Raw genomic sequence first — 15,159 nt, 5'->3', positions numbered from 1 at the left:
GGGAGATGGGGAGATGGGGAGATGGGGAGATGGGGAGATTGGGAGATTGGGAGATGGGGAGATAAGGAGATGGGGAGATTGGGAGATGGGGAGATTGGGAGATGGAAAAATGGGTAGATTGGGAGCTGGAGAGATGGGGAGATTGGGAGATGGGAGATGGGGAGATGGGTAGATGGGGAGATGGGTAGATTGGGAGATGGGGAGATTGGAGATGGGGAGATGGGGAGATTGGGAGATGGGTAGATTGGGAGATGGGGAGATTGGGAGATGGGTAGATTGGGAGATGGGGAGATTGGGAGATGGGGAGATTGGGAGATTGGGAGATGGGTAGATTGGGAGATGGGGAGATGGGTAGATTGGGAGATGGGTAGATTGGGAGATGGGGAGATGGGGAGATTGGGAGATTGGGAGATGGGTAGTTTGGGAGATGGGTAGATTGGGAGATGGGGAGATTGGGGAGATTGGGGAGATGGGGAGATTGGGAGATGGGGAGATTGGGAGATGGGTAGATTGGGAGATGGGTAGATTGGGAGATGGGGAGATTGGGAGATGGAGAGATGGGGAGATGGGTAGATTGGGAGATTGGGAGATGGGGAGATGGGGAGATTGGGAGATTGGGAGATTGGGAGATGGGGAGATTGGGAGATTGGGAGATGGGGAGATGGGGAGATTGGGAGATGGGGAGATGGGGAGATGGGGAGATGGGGAGATTGGGAGATGGGGAGATGGGGAGATGGGTAGATTGGGAGATGGGTAGATTGGGAGATGGGGAGATTGGGAGATGGGTAGATTGGGAGATGGGGAGATGGGGAGATGGGGAGATGGGGAGATTGGGAGATGGGGAGATTGGGAGATTGGGAGATGGGGAGATGGGTAGATTGGGATATGCGGAGATGGGGACTGGCAAAATGGGAGACCCATACGGTAGCCTCAACGTTGCCTGGAAGAAGCCAATTCTCCTCGGGAGAGGGTGGCTGAGAATTTTTGGGGGGGTGATGGCTGAGGGGGGCGGAAGGTGGGGGCGTGTAGGGGTTTTGAAGTGGGTGGGGTCCGAACAAGGTTTCTGCTTCGCCTCCCTCGGGTTTTCTATCTCAGTGGTAACAATTCGCTATTATTTTACTCCCTCGCTGCTTCACCCCTAACCAAGCCTCGAGCCCCGTTTAATTCCGAATCTTCTCCACGCAGCCCCCCCCCCCCCCCCCCCCCCCCCCCCACGCCCTTCCCAACCAATCAGGCTCGCCTCTTCATACAGGCGTCACGAATAGAAAAATAGACTTTTGGGAGTTTTGTAAAAAGCCACCCCAGTCGGGATAATTTGGGTTTCCGGCCACGTTAGGCCGGAGCCTGTCACAAGATGGAGGCTCTCAAAAGTATCGGTGAACATGAGTGAGGGGGATACCATGGCACTGAACCAGGTGCCAGGGAGGGGGCAGGGTAAACACAAATACTATCCCCTCCCCCCCCCCGCCCGCCCTTCACCCCCCTCATGGTTCAGTACGGTCGACATGAAGGGGAGGTCGACATGCAGTGAAGAGGAGAGGATTAATATCACCTGAAGATCGCTGCCAGCGGGGGTGAGGGTGGGGGGGTGGGGGTTCCTTTTGGATGGACTGGGAGATCCCATCGGCGGGAAGGGCAAAAGATCTTGCCCCGTGTGTTCGATCTCAGATTTCAGCGGTTAACATATAGGAGCAGGGCCAGGCTACACGACTCCGAGAATCTGCTGCTCCATTCAATATGATCACGAATGATCTTCGGTTTCACTCCGTGTCCCGCCACTCCCCCTATCCCACCATTCGCCAGAGATCTGTCTTTCCCAGCCTTAAATATATTCAACACCCAATATCCACCAACTCTCTTGCTGACGAATTACTGTGTAAAGATTCTCAAAGGTCAATTAGGAAATTTCTCCTCATCTCAGTCCTTAATGATTGGCCCTCCGTATCATGAGGCTGTGCCCCCCCCCCCCCCCCCCCCCCCCCCCCAGAGAGAGTGTTATAATTGAGAGTCTGATGCTGAGGGACAGTGTGACAGAGAGAGTTATGAGGCTGGAGGGGGCGTCAGCGTGGTCACCCATCTGTGACAATCACCGGTTCGGCCCGGGGGGGGGGGGGGGGGGGGGGGGCTGGATGGGGCCTTTAAGGTGTGGCAGCGGGCAGGGATTGAGAGGTTTGGGGATCTATTCACCCAGGAGGGCTTCCCGACCTTGGAGGCATTAGAGGAGGAGTTTGATTTGCCGGGTGGGAACGGGTTTCGATACTTTCAAGTGCGGGACTTTGTACGGAGGCAGGTTCCAAGCTTCCTCGCCTCCCCCTGAGGGGGCTACAGGATAAAGCGCTGTCATAAACAGGGGTTGGAGGTGGGAAGGTTTCGGACATATACAGGGAATTGTTAGAGTGGGAAGAGGCCCCTATCAGAGAGGTGAAGAGGAAGTGGGAAGAGGAGCAAGGAGGAGGGGAGCTGGAAACTGAACGGTGGGAAAAAAGCCTTGAAAAGGGTCAATGCATCCTCGTCCTGTGCTCGACTCAGCTTAATTCAGGGAGTCCACAGGGCCCACATGACAGTAGCCGGATGAGTAGGTTCTTTGAGGAGGTGGAGGACAGATGTGGGCGGTGTGGGGGTAGCCGGGGAAACCATGTTCATATGTTTTGGGCATGTCCGAAACTGAGGGAATTCTGGCAGGGAGTTGCGGATGTTATGTCAGACGTCCTGGAAGGTAGGGTAACTCCGAGTCCAGAATTGGCAATATTTGGGGTGTCGGAGGATCCAGGGGCAAAGCGGGGGGAGGGAGGCCGATATTCTGGCCTTCTCCTCCCTGGTGGCCCGGAGACGGATCTTGCTGAGATGGGGGGACTCGGAGCTCTCGAAGTCAGGAGTGTGGGTCAGCGATATGGTAGCGTTTCTCAGTCTGGAGAAAATCAAGTTTGCTCTGAGAGGATCCGTACAGGGATTCACCCGGAGATAGCGGCCGTTCATCGATTTCTCCAACAAAAGTTGGACGTCAGCAGTAAGGGGGGAAAGGGAAAGGGTGAGGGGGGGTCGAAAAACAGGAGGCATGGCGAAGTTAGATACGGACAGGGGACTCAGTGTACGAGTAATTGGGGACAGGGCAGGAGAAGTTGGGGACGTGGTTTATTTTTTGTTGTTCTTCGAGGGGTCTTTTTGTGCGTCGGTCCGCACAGTTTTTTTTAGAAATGTCAATATGTTAAATTGTGAAAATTACAAATGCTTCAATAAAATATTTTCTAAAAAAACCCAGAGAATGTTATAACTGAGAGTCTGATGCTGAGGGACAGTGTAACAGAGAGAGAGTTATAACTCAGATTGTGATTCCGAGGGACAGTGTGTGATAGTGTTATAACTAAGAGTAATACTCTGGGACAGAGAGAGTGTTATAACTGAGAGTTTGATACTGAGGGACAGTGTGTGATAGAGTGTGATAACTGAGAGTCTGATACTGAGGGACAGTGTGTGTGAGAGAGAGTGTTATAACTGAGAGTCTGATACTGAGGGACAGTGTTTGAGAGAGAGAGTGTTATAACTGAGAGTCTGATACTGAGGGACAGTGTGTGTGAGAGAGAGAGTGTTATAACTGAGAGTCTGATACTGAGGGACAGTGTGTGTGAGAGAGTGTTATAACTGAGAGTCTGATACTGAGGGACAGGGTAACAGAGAGAGAGTTATAACTCATGTGATTCCGAGGGACAGTGTGTGATAGTGTTATAACTGAGAGTAATACTCTGGGACAGAGAGAGTGTTATAACTGAGAGTTTGATACTGAGGGACAGTGTAACAGAGAGAGTTTTATAACTGAGAGTCTGATACTGAGGGACAGTGTGTGTGAGAGAGAGAGTGTGATAACTGAGAGTCTGATACTGAGGGACAGTGTGTGATAGAGTGTGATAACTGAGAGTCTGATACTGAGGGACAGTGTAACAGAGAGAGTTTTATAACTGAGAGTCTGATACTGAGGGACAGTGTGAGAGAGAGTGTTATAACTGAGAGTCCGATGCTGAGGGACAGTGTAACAGAGAGAGAGTTATAACTCAGATTGTGATTCCAAGGGACAGTGTGTGATAGTGTTATAACTGAGAGTAATACTCTGGGACAGAGAGAGTGTTATAACTGAGAGTTTGATACTGAGGGACAGTGTGTGATAGAGTGTGATAACTGAGAGTCTGATACTGAGGGACAGTGTAACAGAGAGAGTTTTATAACTGAGAGTCTGAGACTGAGACACTGTGTAACAGAGAGGGTTATAACTGAGAGCCTGATACTGAGGGACAGTGTGTGATAGAGTGTGATAACTGAGAGTCTGATACTGAGGGACAGTGTAACAGAGAGAGTTTTATAACTGAGAGTCTGAGACTGAGACACTGTGTAACAGAGAGGGTTATAACTGAGTGTCTGATACTGAGGGACAGTGTAACAGAGAGTGTTATAACTGAGAGCCTGATACTGAGGGACAGTGTAACAGAGAGAGTGTTATAACTGAGAGTCTGATACTGAGGGACAGTGTGTGTGTGAGAGAGTGTTATAACTGAGAGTCTGATACTGAGGGACAGTGTAACAGAGAGAGTGTTATAACTGAGAGTCTGATACTGAGGGACAGTGTGTGATAGAGTGTGATAACTGAGAGTCTGATACTGAGGGACAGTGTGTGTGAGAGAGAGTGTTATAACTGAGAGTCTGATACTGAGGGACAGTGTGTGAGAGAGAGAGTGTTATAACAGAGAGTCTGATACTGAGGGACAGTGTGTGAGAGAGAGAGTGTGATAACTGAGAGTCTGATACTGAGGGACAGTGTGTGAGAGAGAGTGTTATAACTGAGAGTCTGATACTGAGGGACAGTGTAACAGAGAGAGTGTTATAACTGAGAGTCCGATGCTGAGGGACAGTGTAACAGAGAGAGAGTTATGACTCAGATTGTGATTCCGAGGGGCAGTGTGTGATAGTGTTATAACTGAGAGTAATACTCTGGGACAGAGAGAGTGTTATAACTGAGAGTTTGATACTGAGGGACAGTGTGTGATAGAGTGTGATAACTGAGAGTCTGATACTGAGGGACAGTGTAACAGAGAGAGTTTTATAACTGAGAGTCTGAGACTGAGACACTGTGTAACAGAGAGTGTTATAACTGAGAGCCTGATACTGAGGGACAGTGTGTGTGTGAGAGAGTGTTATAACTGAGAGTCTGATACTGTGGGACAGTGTGAGAGGGAGTGTTATAACTGAGAGTCTGATACTGAGGGACAGTGTAACAGAGAGAGTGTTATAACTGAGAGGCTGATACTGAGGGACAGTGTAACAGAGAGAGTGTTATAACTGAGAGTCTGATACTGAGGGACAGTGTGTGTGAGAGAGAGTGTTATAACTGAGTGTCTGAGACTGAGGGACAGTGTAACAGAGAGAGTGTTATAACTGAGAGTCTGATACTGAGGGACAGTGTGTGAGAGAGAGAGTGTTATAACTGAGAGTCTGATACTGAGGGACAGCGTGTGAGAGAGAGAGTGTTATAACTGAGAGTCTGATACTGAGGGACAGTGTGTGAGAGAGAGAGTGTTATAACTGAGAGTCTGATACTGAGAGACAGTGTGTGTGAGAGAGAGAGTGTTATAACTGAGAGTCTGATACTGAGGGACAGTGTGAGAGAGGGAGTGTTATAACTGAGAGTCTGATACTGAGGGACAGTGTAACAGAGAGAGTGTTATAACTGAGAGTCTGATACTGAGGGACAGTGTGTGAGAGAGAGAGTGTTATAACTGAGAGTCTGATACTGAGAGACTGTGTAACAGAGAGAGAGAGTGTTATAACTGAGAGTCTGATACTGAGGGACAGTGTGAGAGAGAGAGTGTTATAACTGAGTGTCTGATACTGAGGGACAATGTGTGAGAGAGAGTGTTATAACTGAGAGTCTGATACTGAGGGACAGTGAGAGAGAGAGAGTGTTATAACTGAGAGTCTGATACTGAGGGACAGTGTGTGAGAGAGAGTGTTATAACTGAGAGTCTGATACTGAGGGACAGTGTAACAGAGAGAGTGTTATAACTGAGAGCCTGATACTGAGGGACAGTGTGTGTGTGAGAGAGAGAGTTATAACTGAGAGCCTGATACTGAGGGACAGTGTGTGTGTGAGAGAGAGAGTGTTATAACTGAGAGTCTGATACTGAGGGACAGTGTGTGAGAGAGAGAGTGTTATAACTGAGAGCCTGATACTGAGGGACAGTCTGTGTGAAAGAGAGTGTTATAACTGAGAGTCTGATACTGAGGGACAGTGTAACAGAGAGAGTGTTATATCTGAGAGTCTGATACTGAGGGACAGTGTGTGAGAGAGAGTGTTATAACTGAGAGCCTGATACTGAGGGACAGTGTGTGAGAGAGAGTGTTATAACTGAGAGCCTGATACTGAGGGACAGTGTGTGTGTGAGAGAGAGAGTTATAACTGAGAGTCTGATACTGAGGGACAGTGTGTGAGAGAGAGAGTGTTATAACTGAGAGTCTGATACTGAGGGACAGTGTAACAGAGAGAGTGTTATAACTGAGAGCCTGATACTGAGGGACAGTGTGTGTGAGAGAGAGTGTTATAACTGAGAGTCTGATACTGAGAGACAGTGTAACAGAGAGAGAGTGTTATAACTGAGAGTCTGATACTGAGGGACAGTGTGTGAGAGAGAGAGTGTTATAACTGAGAGTCTGATACTGAGGGACAGTGTGTGAGAGAGAGAGTGTTATAACTGAGAGCCTGATACTGAGGGACAGTGTGTGAGAGAGAGAGTGTTATAACTGAGAGTCTGATACTGAGGGACAAGGTGTGTGAGAGAGAGAGTGTTATAACTGAGAGTCTGATACTGAGGGACAGTGTGTGTGAGAGAGTGTTATAACTGAGAGTCTGATACTGAGGGACAGTGTGAGAGAGAGAGTGTTATAACTAAGAGCCTGATACTGAGGGATAGTATGTGTGAGAGAGAGTGTTATAACTGAGAGCCTGATACTGAGGGACAGTGTGAGAGAGAGAGAGTGTTATAACTGAGAGTCTGATACTGAGGGACAGTGTGTGTGAGAGAGAGCGTGTTATAACTGAGAGGCTGATACTGAGGGACAGTGTGTGAGAGAGAGAGTGTTATAACTGAGAGTCTGATACTGAGGGACAGTGTGTGTGTGAGAGAGTGTTATAACTGAGAGTCTGATACTGAGGGACAGTGTGTGTGTGAGAGAGTGTTATAACTGAGAGTCTGGTACTGAGGGACAGTGTGTGAGAGAGAGTGTTATAACTGAGAGCCTGATACTGAGGGACAGTGTGTGTGTGAGAGAGAGTGTTATAACTGAGAGTCTGATACTGAGGGACAGTGTGTGTGTGAGAGAGAGTGTTATAACTGAGAGTCTGATACTGAGGGACAGTGTGTGTGTGAGAGAGAGTGTTATAACTGAGAGTCTGATACTGAGCGACAGTGTGTGTGAGAGAGTGTTATAACTGAGGGTCTGATACTGAGGGACAGTGTGTGAGAGAGAGAGAGTGTTATAACTGAGTGTCTGATACTGAGGGACAGTGTAACAGAGAGAGTGTTATAACTGAGAGTCTGATACTGAGGGACAGTGTGTGAGAGAGAGCGTGTTATAACTGAGAGTCTGGTACTGAGGGACAGTGTGTAAGAGAGAGTGTTATAACTGAGAGTCTGATACTGAGGGACAGTGTGTGAGAGAGAGTGTTATAACTGAGAGTCTGATACTGAGGGACAGTGTGTGAGAGAGAGTGTTATAACTGAGAGTCTGATACTGAGGGACAGTGTGTGAGAGAGAGTGTTATAACTGAGAGTCTGATACTGAGGGACAGTGTGAGAGAGAGAGTGTTATAACTGAGAGTCTGAGGGACAGTGTGTGAGAGAGAGAGAGTGTTATAACTGAGAGTCTGATACTGAGGGACAGTGTGTGTAACAGAGAGAGTGTTATAACTGAGAGTCTGATACTGAGGGACAGTGTGTGTGTGAGAGAGAGTGTTATAACTGAGAGTCTGATACTGAGGGACAGTGTGTGAGAGAGAGTGTTATAACTGAGAGTCTGATACTGAGGGACAGTGTGTGAGAGAGAGAGTGTTATAACTGAGAGTCTGATACTGAGAGACAGTGTAACAGAGAGAGAGTGTTATAACTGAGAGTCTGATACTGAGGGACAGTGTGTGTGTGAGAGAGAGTGTTATAACTGAGAGCCTGATACTGAGGGACAGTGTAACAGAGAGAGAGTGTTATAACTGAGAGTCTGATACTGAGGGACAGTGTGTGAGAGAGAGTGTTATAACTGAGAGTCTGATACTGAGGGACAGTGTGTGAGAGAGAGAGTGTTATAACTGAGAGTCTGATACTGAGAGACAGTGTGTGAGAGAGAGAGTGTTATAACTGAGAGTCTGATACTGAGGGACAGTGTGTGTAACAGAGAGAGTGTTATATCTGAGAGTCTGATACTGAGGGACAATGTGTGTGGGAGAGAGTGTTATAACTGAGAGTCTGATACTGAGGGACAGTGTAACAGAGAGAGTGTTATAACTGAGAGTCTGATACTGAGTGACAGTGTGTGTGAGAGAGAGTGTTATAACTGAGAGTCTGATACTGAGGGACAGTGTGTGTGGGAGAGAGTGTTATAACTGAGAGTCTGATACTGAGGGACAGTGTAACAGAGAGAGTGTTATAACTGAGAGTCTGATACTGAGTGACAGTGTGTGTGAGAGAGAGTGTTATAACTGAGAGTCTGATACTGAGGGACAGTGTGTGAGAGAGAGAGTGTTATAACTGAGAGTCTGATACTGAGGGACAGTGTAACAGAGAGAGTGTTATAACTGAGAGTCTGATACTGAGTGACAGTGTGTGTGAGAGAGAGTGTTGTAACTGAGAGTCTGATACTGATTGACAGTGTGTGTGAGAGAGAGAGTGTTATAACTGAGAGTCTGATACTGAGGGACAGTGTAACAGGCTGTGTGATAACTGACAGTCGATTTCCTATATTGACTATGGGGTGTGTGGTCACATATGAAATGAAAATGAAATGAAAATCGCTTATTGTCACGAGTAGGCTTCAATGAAGTTACTGTGAAAAGCCCCTAGTCGCCACATTCCGGCGCCTGTCCGGGGAGGCTGGTACGGGAATCGAACCGTGCTGCTGGCCTGCTTGGTCTGCTTTAAAAGCCAGCGATTTAGCTGAGTGAGCTAAACCAGCCCCTGGCAGCTCCTGCTTAAAGTCAGAGAAAAGAGCTCTTTTTACCAATTCAGGGTGGAATTTTGATGAAAAGACGGAGGTGAATGTTGGGGAGGTGTATTTTCCCCTAGAGTGGTATGCCTGCTGGTTACCAGACCCGTAGAAAACAGTGAGAGATTTGGCTGGAAAGTTGGTGCAGACTTGTGCTGCTGAAACAGCACATTGAAGGCCATCGAGGGAGCGGTGACAGCACTGAACATTTCTTTGGAACGGTTGGAGAGGCGTTTGGAGGTGGAGGTGTCACAGATTCGAGAGATTGAAGGAGTGATCTCGGACCACAGCGATCGTGAGGTGGCTCTGGAGCGGAGGTGGGGCTCCTGGGAGACCTCTATAAAACGTTGAGGGCCAAGTTGGAGGGGCAGGAGAATACCTCGAGAAGGCAGAAGCTGCGAATAGTGGGCCTGCCTGAAGGAGGGGAAGGTGTAAGTGCCACAAGGTCCGTCTCGAAGATGCTGACCGGGCTGGTGGTGGAAGGGGTGTTAGATGAGGCCCCTGAAGTGGAGCGAGCTCATAGATCCCTGAGGCAGCAGCCTAGAGCTGGGGAGCCGATCGTGAAGCTCCACAAATTTGAAGAGGAAGAGGAAATTCCACGGTGGGCCAGGGGGAAGCGTAGCTGCGACTGGGAGGGAAATAACGTCCGCATTTATCAGGACATTGCAGCCGAGTTGGCAAAACGGCGGGCGGGTTTCAACAAGGCCGAGGCGGTGTTGTACCGGCAGCAGATCAGGTTTGGGTTGCTCTCCCCGGCGAAATTATGGGTGACGTTCGGAGGCCGGGAGTATTATTTCGAGACCCCAGAAGTGGCCGAAGACTTCATTAAGGAGCATAAACTGGGGGAGAACTGAGCGGACAATGCTTGGGAACCGGGCTGCTGGAACTATGTAATGGTTGGGAGCATGTGTGAAGTGGAGGTAGGGATTGGGGAATGTTAATTTTTTTGTGGGGGGGGGGGATGTGCTGTTTACTGTTGGGATTATAAAGGATGGAAAGTTTATATGGGGATGGATGTTCCCGTCCCCCCCTCCTGTTTTATGGGACTGTTTGTGTTTACCATCTGTTTATTTCCTTTTGGAGAAGGCTACCTGGAGTTCAGGAGAAGTCTTTGTTTGGGTTTGGGCAGGGTAAGGTCAACAGGGAGCCTTCCTCGTTGAGCTGAGGAGTGGGAGGGGAGGGAAGGGGGGTGATTGGTCAGTGCCTTTGCTAGCAGGTTTTGCTGGTGAACGGAAGTGAGGTGGTGGGGGAGAAGGCCGAGAGGGCTGGTGGGGGTTGTTGCAAGGTGGCAGGGGTGAGAGATGACATGGGCATGGGTGGAGAAAGGGGCCATCTGGGATGGGTTAGGTATTGGGTGGAATTAAAGGGGCAGGAGTTAAGTGGGGAGGGTGACAGATGGGAGAGGGGATTGGAGGTGCAAGCCGCCAGTAAGGCTGGTAACGTCCGGGGACTGGATGGGCTGGTTAAAAGGTCGCGGGTGTTCGCGCACATCAGGAGCTTGAAAGCCGGGGGGTGGTCTTTCTTCAGGTGACGCACCTCCCTGTGAAGGACCAGGTTAGGTTAAGGAAGGGGTGAGTCAGGCAGGCTTTTCACTCGGGGTTTGAGTCGAAATTGAGGGGAGTGGCGATTTTAATGAGCAACTAAAAATGGGATTTGTGAGTGCAAAGGAGGTGAGGTATCCGGGTGGGAGATACGTGATTGTGAATGGGGTATTGGAAGGGGCACCGGTAGTGTTGGCAAATGTGTCTGCCCCAAATTGGGATGATGGGGATTTTATGAGGGGGTTGCTGGCAGCAATCCCGGATTTGGCCACGCACCAGCTGATCATGGGAGGAGATTTTAACTGTGTCCTGGAGCCGAGGGTGGATAGATCAAGCCCCAGGTCGATGGGTAGGGTATGAATGGCAGGGGAGCTTGGGGGGTTTATGGAGAGGATTGGTATGGTGGATACATGGGGCTTTCAGAACCCAGGGGGAAGGGAGTATTCCTTCTTTTCACACGTCTATAAGGTGTATTCGAGGATTGATTAATTTGCAGTGAGTCGGGAGATTTTGGTTGGGGTGGAGGGGGCAGAGTATGTAGGGATAGTTATCACGGACCATGCACCCCACTGGCTGGAGATTTGGTTTAGATCAGGACGGGAGCAGAGGCCGGGGTGGAGATTTGACTCGGGGTTGTTGGCGGATGGAGGTTTTTGCAATAAGGTGTGGGCGGCGATTAAGGAGTATGTGGAGTTGAATCAGAATGGGGTGGTGTGGGCGGCCATTTTTTGGGAAGCACTGAAGGCAGTGGTCTGGGGGGAAATTATTTTGTTTAAGGCTCGTGCGGATAGGGAAAGGAGGGCGGAACATGACCGTCTCATGAGCGAGATAGTGGAGGTGGACAGGAAGTGTTCGAGGGTGCCCACTGTGGAGGGATTGGGGAGGAGGAAAAAGTTGCAGGGGCAGTTTGACAGGCTGACAATGGGGAGGGCGGTAAGGCAACTGCGTAGGGCAAGAGGGGTGCAATACGAGTATGGGGAGAAGGCGAGCCGCATGCTGGGGCACCAGCTGTGTTGGGCAAGAGGGGTGCAGTATGGGTATGGGGAGAAGGCGAGCCGCATGCTGCGTCCAGGGAAATATTGAAGATCCGGACTGGGGTTGGGGATGTGGTGTCGGAGCCGGGGGAAGATAAACGAGGCATTTAGAGAGTATTACCAGGGACTTTATGAGGCAGACCCAGGAGGAGAGGAGGGGGACATGGGGTGGTTTCTGGACGAGCTGGAATTTCCCCAGGTGGAGGAAGCAAAGAGGCAGGCGTTGGAGGAGCCCCCGGGGCTGAGGGAGGTGCTGGATAGTATCAGGGATATGAAGTCAGGGAAGGCCCCTGGGCCGGATGGGTACCCGGCAGAATTTTATCAGGAATTTGCAACAGACCTGGCACCACATCTGTTGGGGGCGTTTAATGAAGCGCCTGGAGAAGAAGGGGAGTTGCCGGAGACGATGAAGCAAGCAGTAATCACACTGATCCCCAAAAAAGGGAAGGGTCCAGTGGAATGTGGGTCGTATAGACCCATATCACTATTGAACACGGGGGCTCTGGTACCGGAGGTGGTGTTGCCCATGGACGCGGAGAAGGCATTTGATCGGGTGGGGGGGGGGGGGGGGGGGGGGGGGGGGGCAGTACTTGGTCGAGGTTTTGGGAAGGCTTGGGTTTGGGCTGGGATTTGTGGCATGGGTACGGTTGCTGTATGTGGCACCAAGTATGAGGGTGAGGACGAATGATATGAGCTCACGAAGCTTTGACATACACAGGGGTACGAGGCAGGGGTGCCCGCTGTCGCCGCTGCTGTTTGCGCTGGCCATAGAGCCGTTGGCAATGGCTCTCAGGGGGTCGACAGAGTGGCGGGGGATAATAAGGGGACAGAGGGAGCATTGGGTGTCACTCTATGCCGATGACCTCTTGCTGTATGTTTCGGATCTGTTGGAGAGTATGGGAAGGATTATGGGCCTGTTGGGGAGGTTTGGAGGGTTCTCAGGGTACAAGCTGAATGTAGGGAAAAGCGAGATATTCCCGGTGAATGAGCTGGCACAGCGGGCTAATTTAGGGGGGATGCCATTTACGGTAGCGAGGGATAGGTTTAGGTATTTGGGGAGTCAGGTAGCGAGGGGATGGACGGGGCTCCATAAGTGGAACTTAACGAAGCTGGTGGAGGAGGCCAGGGAGGATCTTAAGAGGTGGGATACACGGCACTTAATGTTGGCGGGGAGAGTCCAAGTGGTCAAAATGAATATTCTGCCGAGGTTCTTGTTTATCTTTCAGGCTCCCCCGATATTTATACCAAAGGCCTTTTTTTCGGAAAGTAGACACGATCATTTCTGACTTTGTATGGGCGGGGAAGCTGCCGAGGGTGGGGAGGGCCCTGCTACAGAGGCAGAGGCAGCAGGGGGGGTTGGTGTTGCCAAACTTGCTTCATTATTATTGGGCGGCGAATGTGGACAAGGTGCGGCGGTGGTGGGAAGGAGAATGGGTAGAGTGGGTTAGGGTGGAGGAGGAATTCTGTAAGGGGTCTAGTTTGAGGGCTATGGTGACGGCAGCATTGCCAATGGCTACGAGTAGGTATTCAGGGAGCCCAGTGGTGCAGTCCACGGAGAAGATATGGAATCAGCTGAGGAGGCATTTTAGGGGGAAGGGATGTCGGTGTTAACGCCGCTGTGCGAGAATCATGGGTTTGAGCCGGGGCGGGGGGGGGGATGGATAGTGTATACAGGAGGTGGAGGGAAGTGGGGCTGGTCAAGTTGAGGGATCTGTATTTGGAGGAAGGGTTCGCCAGTCTGGAGGAGCTAAGGGAGAGGGTAGAGCTGCCGAGGAATAGTGAGTTCAGGTATCTACAGGTTAGGGACTTTGCGCGCAAGGTCAGGAAGGAGTTCCCTAGATTGCCGGGATACACCCTGCTGGAGCGACTGCTGCTTCCGGATGTGGAAGGGGAGGGAAGAATTGGGGATATATATAAGTGGCTGGGGGAGCAGGGAGGCGAGCGGGTGGTGAAGATCAAGGAGAAATGGGAAGGGGAGTTGGGAGGGGAGATCAATTGGGGAGTATGGAGTGGGGCACTACGTCGGGTAAACGGGACCTCCTCTTGTGCAAGGATGGGCCTGATACGGTTTAAGGTGGTGCACAAGGTGCTTATGACTCGGGCGAGAATGAGTGGGTTCTTTCAGCGGGTAGCAGGTGAGTGTGAGAGGCGTGGGCGGGGGGCCAGCGAATCACGCGCACATGTTTTGGGGTGAAAAAGGGGTAAAATCTGTACAGACTGTATAGTTGTTTGTAGGGAAGTATGTTTCCCGGGGTGTTTATTCGCTGTAACCTGTTTTGATACATGTTTGTAATAAAATACATTTTAAAAAAATAACTGAGAGTCTAATACTGCATGTGGGGTGTGAGAGACAGAGTGTTATAACAGAGAGTTTAATACTGAGGGACAGTGTAACAGAGAGTGTTACAACTGACAGTCTCATACTAAGCGACAATATAAGAGAGTGTTATAACAGTGTCTGATACTGAGGGACAGTGTAACAGAGAGAGTGTTATAACTGAGAGTCTGATACTGAGGGTCAGGTGTTACAGAGAGAGTGTTATATCTGAGAGTCTGATACTGAGGGACAGTGTGACAGAGAGAGTGTTATATCTGAGAGTCTGATACTGAGGGACAGTGTGAGAGAGAGAGTGTTATAACTGAGAGTCTGATACTGAGGGACAGTGTGTGAGAGAGAGTGTTATAACTGAGAGTCTGATATTGAGGGACAGTGTAACAGAGAGTGTTATATCTGAGAGTCTGATACTGAGGGACAGTGTGAGAGAGAGTGTTATATCTGAGAGTCTGATACTGAGGGACAGTGTGACAGAGAGAGTGTTATATCTGAGAGTCTGATACTGAGGGACAGTGTGAGAGAGAGAGTGTTATATCTGAGAGTCTGATACTGAGGGACAGTGTGAGAGAGAGAGTGTTATAACTGAGAGTCCGATACTGAGGGTCAGGTGTTACAGAGAGAGTGTTATATCTGAGAGTCTGATGCTGAGGGTCAGGTGTTACAGAGAGAGTGTTATATCTGAGAGTCTGATATTGAGGGACAGTGTAACAGAGAGAGTGTTATAACTGAGAGTCTGATACTGAGGGACAGTGTGAGAGATAGAGTGTTATAACTGAGAGTCTGATACTGAGGGACAGGTGTTACAGAGAGAGTGTTATAACAGAGTTTAGTACTGAGGCTAGGGTGTTATGGAGCGTTTGTTGTCACGCTAAATTTACTCCTTGTCAGTAGGGTCTATTGGGTGTTGACTTGCTTCTTGACCCTCTGAGGGTATTGAAGGGGTCAGAATGAGTTCAAGGAGAATTGAACAGGTGTTTGATGATAGGAGGGACTCAGGGAATCGATGGGTTCGGCT

The sequence above is a fragment of the Scyliorhinus canicula genome, chromosome 27, assembly GCF_902713615.1.
Source record: "Scyliorhinus canicula chromosome 27, sScyCan1.1, whole genome shotgun sequence".
NCBI lineage: Eukaryota > Metazoa > Chordata > Chondrichthyes > Carcharhiniformes > Scyliorhinidae > Scyliorhinus > Scyliorhinus canicula.
Note: the sequence above shows the minus strand (reverse complement) of the source record.